This window comes from Neomonachus schauinslandi, chromosome 4 (assembly GCF_002201575.2).
Source record: "Neomonachus schauinslandi chromosome 4, ASM220157v2, whole genome shotgun sequence".
In the NCBI taxonomy this organism is placed as follows: Eukaryota; Metazoa; Chordata; class Mammalia; order Carnivora; family Phocidae; genus Neomonachus; species Neomonachus schauinslandi.
The window spans coordinates 29,342,848-29,354,816 of NC_058406.1; the positions used below are offsets into that span (position 1 = coordinate 29,342,848).

At 41.7% G+C, this 11,969-nt stretch overlaps 1 pseudogene; it reads right to left on the reverse strand.

Annotated features, from left to right (window-relative positions):
* Positions 1-6,839: 6,839 nt before the first annotated feature.
* Positions 6,840-7,148, reverse strand: LOC110574924 (annotated as a pseudogene).
* Positions 7,149-11,969: the final 4,821 nt, after the last annotated feature.

Below are 11,969 nucleotides of genomic sequence, written 5' to 3' on the forward strand. Positions count from 1 at the left end.
GGTGCTGGGGTGGGAAGCCAGATGTGGCGCTGGACACCAGATTGGAGTGACTTGGTGACCCTCAGCAAAGATTTAGTCACAAGCCCCCTGGGTTCTGTCTACCAAACTGATTCTACCTTCGCCCCTCGTGAAATAGGTTTACCAGTTTCTGATTATTAATTCAATGCATTTTGAGAATAATTCCCATTGCACTAGGCCCTGGGGAGGGTTGATATGCCCTTAAGTACTTTTTGTAAATTAATTAATTCTCATTTAGGATTTGTACATCAGTTGCTTATGAACCTTGTTAATGTGAATCAGTACCTACAAAATCTCAGTTCTGGGGCGCGTGGGTGGCTCAGTCGTTAAGCGTCTGCCTTCGGCTCAGGTCATGATCCCAGGGTCCTGGGATCGAGCCCCACATCAGGCTCCCTGCTCTGCGGGGAGCCTGCTTCTCCCTCTGCCACTCCCCCTGCTTGTGTTCCCTCTCTCGCTGTGACTCTCTCTGTCAAATAAATAAATAAAATCTTTAAAAAAAAAAAAACTGAGTTCCGAGACTTTTTTTTTTTTTAGATTTTATGTATTTATTTGAGAGAGAGAGAGCATGAGCAGGAGAGAGAAGCAAGACTTTCTACTGTGCAGGGAGCCCAATACAGGACTCGATCCCAGGACTCTGGGATCATGGCGTGAGACAAAGGCAGACGCTTAACCGACTGAGCCACCCAGGCGCCCATGAGATTTTCTTTTTTTAAGATTTTATTTTTGGGCGCCTGGGTGGCTCAGTCGTTAAGCGTCTGCCTTCGGCTCAGGTCATGATCCCAGGGTCCTGGGATCGAGTCCCCACATCGGGCTCCCTGCCCCGCGGGAAGCCTGCTTCTCCCTCTCCCACTCCCCCTGCTTGTGTTCCTGCTCTCGCTGTCTCTCTCTCTCTGTCAAATAAATAAATAAAATCTTAAAAAAAAAAAATTATAAGATTTTATTTTTAAGTAATCTTAAAATTTTAAGCCCCTGACATGGGGCTCAAACCCACAACCTTGACATCACAGGTTGCATGCTCTACCGACTGAGCCAGCCGGGTGCCCCTTGGTTCTGAGATATGAAGCTCGTGCTTCTAGCTTGCAAAATTCAGAGCCTTCCCCTGAACTTGGTGAATTCACCAAGATCATGCCCCTTTGGGGCCATTGAATCAGTCTTTTTTTTTTTTTTTTAAGATTTTATTTACTTATATGAGAGAGAGAGAGAGAATGAGTGTGGGGAGAGGACAAGTAGACTCCCTGCTGAGCAGGGAGCCCAACACAGGCTTGATTCCAGGACCCTGAGATCATGACCTGAGCTGAAGTCAGATGCTTAACCAACTGAGCCACTCAGGCACCCACCCCCCCTCGAATCAGTCTTTGCAATGCTACCCGCCCCCACCCCCCAGCACCATCCCTTACCACCCAACCACCATCACAAGGCCTAGGGGATCTTGTCCCATTTGGATGTTCCATTTGAAATTTCTATAAATGCTTGTGTGGCTTTTTTCTCCAGCAGCTCTTAACTGCTCAGGCAAAGACGGTGGTAGGACTGACTCAGGTTTGAGTGCTACAGAAAGACAAGAGCCAAGTATCCTGCCAGCTCAGTGCAGCATCTGTGACCAAGATTGGTCACAGTTATAGGACCAGAGAAGGACATTTAACTGGGGTTGGGGGGGGCCATTAATTTCCCTTTCCGAAAAATTTGCATTAGGGGCAGAAAGACTCTACTCTGTCTCTGCCTGTAGCTGAAATGAAAAGCAGTATATCTGGGAGCTACAGAGAGTTCCTCGTGTGGAGATGCAGAGTAAACTAACCTCCCTGCACTCTGAGCTTACCGCATCGTTGGGCGGGGGTGGGGGGAGGTGGGGGGAGTCTTTCCCTCCTGTGTGTCTCCTTTACTACTCATATACAACACTTCACTTCTGACACTTCTGGTCACATGTGTAGAGGGTTTTTCCCCACCAAGCAATTCTCTGAGATACCATCTGGATGTCCTACAATTTAACTCAATTCTGACACTCCTACCTGGGGATAGCATCGGATCCCACAGATTAAGGGCTCAGTCCCACAAGCCTGTCCCCCACTTCAGATGCCCAGTAGTAAGTACCTGGGTTACCCACAACATCTATCTGACATGGCTACAAATCAGAGGTTCCCATACCCCTCTCCTCTCGTTTTTTGTTGTTGTTGTTGTTGTTGTTTTTGTTTTGTTTTTTTCCTCTCCTCTGGTTTGATTAATTTACTAGAGTGGCTCACTCAGGGAAATACTTACCATTACCAGTTTATTAAAGTATATGATAAAGGATACAAATGAATAGCCAGATGAAAAGATAACATTGGGTGAAGTCTGGCAGAGTTTCAAGCACAGGAGCTCTGTCCCCATGGAAACAGAAGGGGTGTGAACCCCCACAATTCATGGATGGTTCACGGATCTGGATGCTCTCTGAACACCATACTATCGGGATTTTATGGAGGCTTCCTCACATAGGCATGATCAATTACTAACTCCATTTCTAAGCCCCTCCTCTCTCTATAGAAATGGGAGGGGCAGGGCTGAAAATTCCAAGCTTCAAATGGAGGCTCGGTCTTTCTGGTGACCAGCCCCATCTAGGAGCCATCCAGGAGCCCACCCAGAGCCACCTCAATAGAACAAAAGATGCTCCTAGTGCTCTTATCACTTAGGAATTTACAAGGGTTTTAGGAGCTCTGTGCCAGGAACTTAGGAGAGACCAGTACATATTTTTTTATTATCTCACACGCATCATAACACCTACCACAAAGTATTTAAATTATCGGTATATGTGTCTTTCTCTTTCCTCACTAAAGGGCATGCCCTGAGTTTATGAATTCTTCAAGAGCAGTAACCCACTCTGTTTCATCTTTGTATCCGTGCAATGACACCAAAGTCTGACACAAAAGTGTGAAACAATTGTTTGTTGAACTTTTGAACTCAGAAGCATCAACAGTTCCCATCTTTAGCAGGTGAAGGCTCCCTCAGTCACCAGCAGGTGTCAGGACATATCTCTGTAGCTTCTGGCCACCAAGCTTCTTGTCTGAACTGTGATTGGTAGTGGGTGGTAAAACTACAGATGAGTCCCTAGAGGTGTGCAGTCTATGGAATAGTTCAAGGCCCCAGAGTGTTAGACCACTCAACAGGAAGCAATATAATCTAGGCTGCATAAAGTTACTCAGATTCCCTGGAGTATGTTTCCCAAATGCTGATTAAATTTATTCTGATAAATTCTGATAAACTGCAAATGTGAATATCCCAATAAGGTAGCTTTCCTTCTGGGATTTAGTATTATATGTCTAAAATATATGAAACATGAATTTTTTAAAAGGTATTCTGTTTATGAAAAAAGACATAGTAACCATTCACAGAAAACCCAGTACAGCAGACCTAAAAACACTAGATAAAATGTAAAAAAAAAATCCTTTTCAATTCATGACTAACCTTGGCTGATATCTAAGGGATTCCTAGGAGAAAACAGGAATAAACTAAGGCTAAATGAACAAATCTATTTAAAGAAGACACACTCCAAAATTAAGAAAAGTAGGAAAGGTTGAGAGTTTTTATTATTGAAATATAATTGACATATAACATTATATAAGTTTAAAGTATAAAAAAGATTTTTAAAATTTTTTTTAAGTTTTTATTTTTTTTTTAAGATTTTTATTTATTTATTTATTTGACAGAGAGAGACACAGCGAGACAGGGAACACAATCAGGGGGAGTGGGAGAGGGAGAAGCAGGCTTCCCGCTGAACAGGGAGCCGGATGCAGGGCTCAATCCCAGGACCCTGAGATCATGACCTAAGCCGAAGGCAGCCACTTAACAACTGAGTCACCAGGTGCCCCTAAAGGTTTTATTTTTAAGTAATCTCTACACCCAACATGGGGCTCGAACTCACAACCCCAAGATCAAGAGTCGCATGCTCCACTGACTGAGCCAGCCAGGCGCTCCCAAAAGATTATCTTTAAGCATGTAAAAATATGGTCAAACTAACCAAAAGAAAGTTGGTATAGTTATATTAATATCACACAAAATAGAATTTAAGTTAACAAAGTTATCAGAGATAAAGAGGGTTACTATAAGTTGAAAAGGATTGTTACTTTTGCGCGCCTGGGTAGCTCAGTCACTTAAACATCTGCCTTCAGCTCAGGTCATGATCCCGGGGTAACGGGATCGAGTCCCGCATCAGGATCCCTGCTCGGCGGGGAGTCTGCTTCTCCTTCTACCCCTACCCCCTGCTTGTGCTCTCTCTCACACACACACTCTCTCTCTCTCAAATAAATAAATAAAATCTTTTAAAAAAATTGTTACTTCTTCCACATCAGGAAATTAGGAAATTGGGAAGCTACTGTTCCAACTATTGGCTCCAAGAACACACCCCTTTAGCCAAGATCCGAGAGAAAAGAAGCCAACGTCAGAGCTGTTGGTTCCAGAACCATTACATCCTAAACCCTCACATGGTGCCTCATTTCTCCCCCAGAGAAACTCAGTTCCAGATTCAAGCCCCCTAGAGTGTATCTGACTGGGGAACTTAAAACACATCCAGAGACCAAGCTCCAAGAAGGTCATGGAAGTGCGGTTTTAACTTCCCAGCCTCTGCAATGTAGGCAAGCTGGATAGTGGGGCTTAGTGCAGACGTTGAGCATGCTATCTACCCCATCTGTCTCAGATACTACCCATTCCCTTTTATTCAGTCTCTGAATGCTACTTTTTAAAAAATTATTTTAATAGATAATGCATTCACATGGTAAAAAAAAATTCAAACATCATCACCAGTAGACAATGAAAAGCAAATCTCTTACCTGCCTTTATCCTCCAAACCCCACCCCCCTTTTCCTCCCAAGAATCATTGATTTTTATCAGCTTCTTATTTATCATTCCAATGATAATCTGTGTGAATGTGTATATATAACCCTCTCTTTTGGTTTTACATATATGCGGCATAAAATGCACACTGTTTTTCTCCAGTCTACTTTTTTTTTGCTTATTTCATTTTTTTAATTGAAGTATACTTGACATATAATACTATATTAGTTTCAGGTGCACAACATAGTGATTGAACATTTATACGCATTATGGGATGTTTACCATGATAAGTATAGTTGCCATAAAAAATTATTACAATCTGGGGCTCCTGGGTGGCTCAGTCGTTAAGCGTCTGCCTTCGGCTCAGGTCATGATCTCAGGGTCCTGGGATCGAGCCCCACATCGGGCTCCCTGCTCGGCGGGAAGCCTGCTTCTCCCTCTCCCACTCCCCCTGCTTGTGTTCCCTCTCTCGCTGTGCCTCTCTCTGTCAAATAAATAAATAAAATCTTTAAAAAAATTATTACAGTCTTATTGACTATATTCCCTATGTCATACGTCATATCCCTGTGATTTATTTATTTCATAATTGGAAGTTTGTACCTCTTAATCCCCTTTACCTATTTCCCCCCACCTCCCACCTTCCCCTGCTCTGGCAACCACCAGTTTCTTCTTTGTATTTATGAGTCTGTTTCTGTTTTGTTTTGTTTTGTTTGTTCATTTGCTTTGCTTTTGTAGATTCCACATATAGGTGAAATCGTGTGGTATTTGTCTTTGTCTGACTTATCTTATTTAGCATAATACCCTCTAGGTCCATCCATGTTGTCAAAAAATGGCAAGATTTCATTACCTTTTTTATAGCTGTGTAATATTCCAGTGTATCTATATATACCCCATCTTCTTTATCCATTCATCTGTGGATGGACACCTGAGTTGCTTCCATATCTTGGCTATTGTAAATAATGGTTTCATAAACATAGGGATGCATATATCTTTTTGAATTAGCGTTTTGTTTTCTTGGTAAATACCCAGTAGTGGAATTGCTGGATTGTATGGTGTTTCTATTTTCAATTTTTTGAGGAACCTCCACACTGTCTTCTTTTTTAAAATATTTTATTTATTTGAGAGAGAAAGAGCATGAGAGAGAGAGCACAAGCAGGGAGGAGGGGCAGGGGGAGAGGGAGAAGTAGGCTCTCTGCAGGACTTGATCCCAGGACCCTGGAATCATGACCTGAGCCAAAGACAGACACTTAACCGACTGAGCCACCCAGGCACCCCAAACCTCCATACTGTCCTCTATAGTGGCTACACCAGTTTGCATTCCCACCCACAGTACACAAGGCTTTCCTTTTCTTTTTCCATACTTTTTCCCCCAATCTACTTTTTTTTTTTTTTCTGCATCTTGGTGATCACATTTATTGAAAGGGCTGGAAAAAAATTAAAATGCCCTTTAGCTTAAGAATTTTTGAGTTATCGCGCGCCTGGGTGGCTCAGATGGTTGGGCTTCTGCCTTCGGCTCAGGTCATGATCCTGGGGTCCTGGGATCGAGTCCCACATCGGGCTCCCTGCTGAGCAGGGAGCCTGCTTCTCCCTCTGCCTTTCTCTCTCTCTCTCTGTCTCTCATGAATAAATAAATAAATAAATCTTTAAAAAATAGAATTTTTTTTTAAAGATTTTATTTATTTATTTGAGACAGAGAGAATGAGAGAGAGCACATGAGAGGGGGGAGGGTCAGAGGGAGAAGCAGACTCCCTGCTGAGGAGGGAGCCCGATGCGGGACTCGATCCAGGGACTCCAGGATCATGACCTGAGCCGAAGGCAGTCGCTTAACCAACTGAGCCACCCAGGCGCCCCTAAAAAATAGAATTTTTGAGTTATCCACAAATCAACTCATTTCAGGAGTGGAAGAATCCTTGGTCATTTCTTAATATCAAAATTTACTCAGGTTTCTCTTTTGAATGTCTTCTACATTTAAAGAGGCAATCATACAAAAGCTCCTATATTCCATATGTGATAAATTCTTTGTTTTAACCAACTCTTAATGGAGAGCCAACTAGTACAACACCATCTCTCCGGACAAAAACCTTTGGAATATTCCGTTTTGTTGATTTATATATCTCTTCATATGTTTCCTCATCAATTTCTATAGTAGTCACAGTTTCTTCCACATCTCCCGATATCCTATTTAAATGCTGATCATAAGCAAGTAATCTGCCTCAAAGCTCTCTGTCACTTCTCATTTTCACATAAATTCGCTCATCCAGGCTGAGCCTGATGAGATCCAGGGGCTCTTCTACAGTGTTGGTAGTTTGTTGCTGGTCCACATCGTCCGCCATGTTTCAAACCCTGCGCTCTTCCCCCCTCCAATCTACTTTTAATAGCTGATGAGAGAGAAGAGTCCTGGAGAACCCAACACCAGTTAAGGACAGTCTGATAACAATGAGAAGCCCATTTCTTTTTCACGCAGACTTGCAGACTTTGTTTTTAAAAAACTTTTTTGGGGGGATGCCTGGGTGGCTCAATTGGTTAAGCATCCAACTCTCCGTTTCAGTTCAGGTCATGATCTCAGGGTCTTGGGATGGAGCCCCACATCAAGCTCCATTCCCTCTCCCTCTGCCGCCCCCCCTTACCCCACTCATACATTCTCTCGCTAAAATAAATAAATAAATAAATATTTTAAAAAATCTTTCATTTATTTCTTATAAAATATTGCAAAATATTTAAATGCCACAAAAATAAAAACAATAAAAAATGAAAGTTTCCCTAAAGTCCATTTCCAAAAAGTAACTAATGTAAATAGCTTGCATATCTATGTATCCATCTCCATCTATCTATCATCTATCTATCCCTGTGTGTATATATGTGTATAGTTTGTATAGCTTTGGATACCTTCTTCTACATTTTTCCAAGTTCTTCACTGGCCAGAGTGTTGGGTGTGAATTTGCCTCACAGTTCTGTTAGCTACTAAGACTACAGCTACCACCTTAATTAATCCCTTAAATCTCCTGTCTCTACTGAAACTCCTCAAAGTAAACAAAGAAGCCTGATCTAACTGTGTACTTGCTGCTTCTTGGTGGTAGACTCTTAAAATTCAAGCTCCTAGAGTCCCTTTTGGATTCTCCCAAAATTCTCTAAGCAATTCCTGCAAAATGACTCTGCATATATTCCCTAATGCAGCAGAATCTTGTTTTCAGACTCCCCTTAGACTCCTCTCTCCTGATCACAGACCTGTGATCTTCCTAGGAAATAGGATGGGAGTCTAACCCAAGACAGGTTAACCAGCATTTTTCCTGAGATTCTTCAAAACAAAATTGGGAGGAAGATGCTCTTTTCCTTTCTGGAGGGGAAAAAAAAAATGTGACTGTGTGAGTCTGGAATTGCTGGAGGCCACAGATTTACTACCTTCATGGTGAAGTTGGATTTATCTTCCATAGCAATTTTATCATATATTTTTTTAACAGGGGAGAGGGGCAGAGGGAGAAGCAGACTCCCTGCTGAGCAGGGAGCCTGACAGGGGGCTCAATTCCAGGACCCCGAGATCATGACCCCAGCCAAAGGCAGACGTTTAACTAACTGAGCCACCAAGGCACCCCACAATTTTATCATGTATTAATAAATTTTTCTAAAATTTATAAATTTTTCTATCAATAAATTTTTATTAATAAATTAATAATTTTTCTAAATTTCTAAGCTTGCTGAGATACAATTGACATAATAGAGGCAAAGGCCAGTCAATTTTTTTTAAATGTAAGTTCTACGTCCAACATGGGTCTCAAACTCACAACCCTGAGTCATGTTCTACTGTCTGAGCCAGCCAGGCACCCCCAGTCAAGTTCTTTATTATTATACAACAGGTAATATTCACTCTTTTGCCATATTCAGAGGTTCTGGGGATTAGGAAGTAGATATCTTTGGGGGTATTATTTAGCCTACCACATAGGTTAGTAATGGGACATACCTTGTTGGGCTATTTTAAGCGTTAACTGAGTTAACTCACATAAAATTTGTACATATGTAGCTCTCAATGACTGTTGGCTGTTGTTTTTATTGTTTGTTTCTGTAATGTATCTTATTGTTTTTTTAGCCATCTCATGTCTGAACACCCTTCTTATTTTGAGGAATAGTCCCATTTATGGGTCTCAGGGGAAGGGAAAAGCCCAACTTGTATTACAGAAGTTTGAAGGAAGACAAGCATTTGCCTTCCCTATCCCCTATCATCCAGGCCATGGGCCAATAACCAAGGTTTGGCCAATAAGATGCTCATGCCTGGGACACTGGAGTCTTGTAAAGACTCAATTTGAGGGCGCCTGGGTGGCTCAGTTGGTTAAGCGACTGCCTTCGGCTCAGGTCATGATCCTGGAGTCCCGGAATCGAGTCCCACATCAGGCTCCCTGCTCGGCGGGGAGTCTGCTTCTCCCTCTGACCCTCCCCCCCTCATGCTCTCTCTCTCATTCTCTCTCTCTCTCTCAAATAAATAAATAAAATCTTAAAAAAAAAAAGACTCAATTTGAGATTATTAAGGGCTGCAGCAATGGTGTCAAGAGTCTGGAAGCAAACTAATAATACATTACATGTTAATAAATTGAATTTAAAATTTTTTAAAGATTTTATTTATTCATTTGACAGAGAGAGACAACGAGAGAGGGAACACAAGCAGGATTCCCGCTGAGCAGGGAGCCCAATATGGGGCTCGATCCCAGGACACTGGGATCATGACCTGAGCCAAAGGCAGACGCTTAATGACTAAGCTACCCAGGCGCCCCTGACTTTAAATTTCAAAAAAAGAGTCTGGAAGCAACAAATGTCCAGTGATGAGAGAAATGATCAATGTTATCTAGCCTTTTTTTTCTTTTTTTTTTTTTAGCTAGATTAATGGCTTTCTGTTCCTTTTCCAAGCCTGTTTCTCCTGTTTTCCCTTCTTTTCTATAAGCTATGTAATATCCTTCTTTTTTTTTTTAAGATTTTATTTATTTATTCATGAGAGACAGAGAGAGAGAGAGAGACAGAGGCAGAGGGAGAAGCAGGCTCCCCGCGGAGCAGGGAGCCCGATGCGGGACTCCATCCCAGGACCCTGGGATCATGACCTGAGCCGAAGGCAGATGCTTAACCGACTGAGCCACCCAGGCGTCCCTGTAATATCCTTCTAATACATTCATTTTCTTCCTAAATTAGCCACTTTTGGCTTCTATTGTTGCAACTGAAAACCCTGATTAATATCTATGGGAATTCTAGTGGTCTGCTGTTTGTGACAGTTAATTAACCTATTAGACTTCCTGACAATACACTCCCCCTGAAAGTGAGACACTGAAAACTTGATTAGAGCTATTTCATGAAATCAAAAATGTAAGAAAGAGACTATTGATTATGTTACCTACAGCAAGACAGGGAAAACATGGTTTACATTTCCCATATCAGAGCAAATTTTAAAATTCAGAACCATCATGAAATGTGGCAGGAAGCCTTTCTGCCTGTATCCAGCACTCTGAAACTGTTCAACACCTGGCTCAAAGAGATACTAATTTTTAACAAATGGTGCAAACACAACTGGATATCCAAATGCAAAAAAATGAAGTTGGACCCCTAGCTCACATGATACACAAAAATGAACTCAAAATGGATCATAGACTTAAATATAAGAACTAAAATTATAAAACTCCTGGAAGAAAAATAGGAGTAAAATCTTTGTGACCTTGGACTAAGCAATGATTTCCTAGATGTGACATTGAAAGCACAACTGACAAAAGAAAAAACAGGTAAGTTGGGCTGACCTCAAAATTTAAATGTTTGTGCTGCACACAATACCACCAAAAAAGCAAAATGAGAGAAAATATTTGCAAGATGGGAGGAAAATATTTGCAAAATCATATGTCTGATAAGGGACTTGTCCAGAATATATAAAGAACTCTTAGAACTCAATAATTAAAAAAAAATAAAGCTCAATCAAAAATTGAGCAAAGAATTTGAATAGGTATTTCTCCAAAGAATATATACAAATGACCAATAAGCACGTGAAAATATTCATTCATCATCATCATTCATCATTGGTCATTAGACAAATGCAAATCAAAACCACAATGACATACCCACATGTATCAGCCTGACCTCTAGGGAGGCAAAAGAAGAAAGGACACTGAGCTCAACCAATGATTGATGGCCAACCAATGGCCCCATGATTTAATCAATTATGCTTATATAATGAAGCTCCAGTAAAAACTCTGGATTCTGAAGCTTGGTAGAGCTTCCTGGCAGGCAAACATTGATGTGCCAGGAGGTGATATGCCCGGATTTCACAGGTAGAGGGCATGGGAGCTCTGTATCTGAGGCCCTCCCAAATTCTGTGGCTCTTCTTTGGCTGGTCCTGACTTGTATTGTTTATAATAAAACTGCAATATTAAGTATAGAACTTTCCTGAGTCGAACCATGAGAGACTATGGACTTCGGGAAACAAACTGAGGGTTTCAGAGGGGAGGGGGGTGGGGGGATGGGTTAGCCCGGTGATGGGTATTAAGGAGGGCATGTATTGCATGGAGCACTGGGTGTTATACACAATGAATCATGGAACACTATGTCAAAAACTAATGATGTATGGTGACTAACATAACATAATAAAAGAAAAAAAAAAAGAAAAAGAACTTTCCTGAGTTATGTGAGTCATTCTACCAAATTTTCAAACCAGAGTGGGGAACCCTCAACTTTTTAGCCAGTTAGCATAAATGCGGGTGGCCTGGGGATGGCTGAAGCTTGGGTGGCTTCTGAAGTGAAGTTAGTTTTGTTGGGGACGATGCCCTTTTTTTTTTTTTAAAGATTTTATTTATTTGAGAGAGACACAGCGAGAGGGAGAACACAAGCAGGGGGAGTGGGAGAGGGAGAAGCAGGCTTCCTGCAGAGCAGGGAGCCCAATGTGGGGCTCGATCCCAGGACCCTGGGATCATGACCTGAGCCGAAGGCAGACGCTTAATGACTGAGCCACCCAGGCGCCCCTATGTAATGGTTTTTAATTTTAAAATGTTGATATTTGCAATATGCTGGAAATACTATCCTTTGCAGTATTTATCTTAGAATGAAAAAATATTTACTTATTTTCAGAAGATTTTATTTATTTATTTGAGAGAGACAGAGAGAGCAGAAGCAGGGGGAGGGGCAGGCAGAGGGATAGG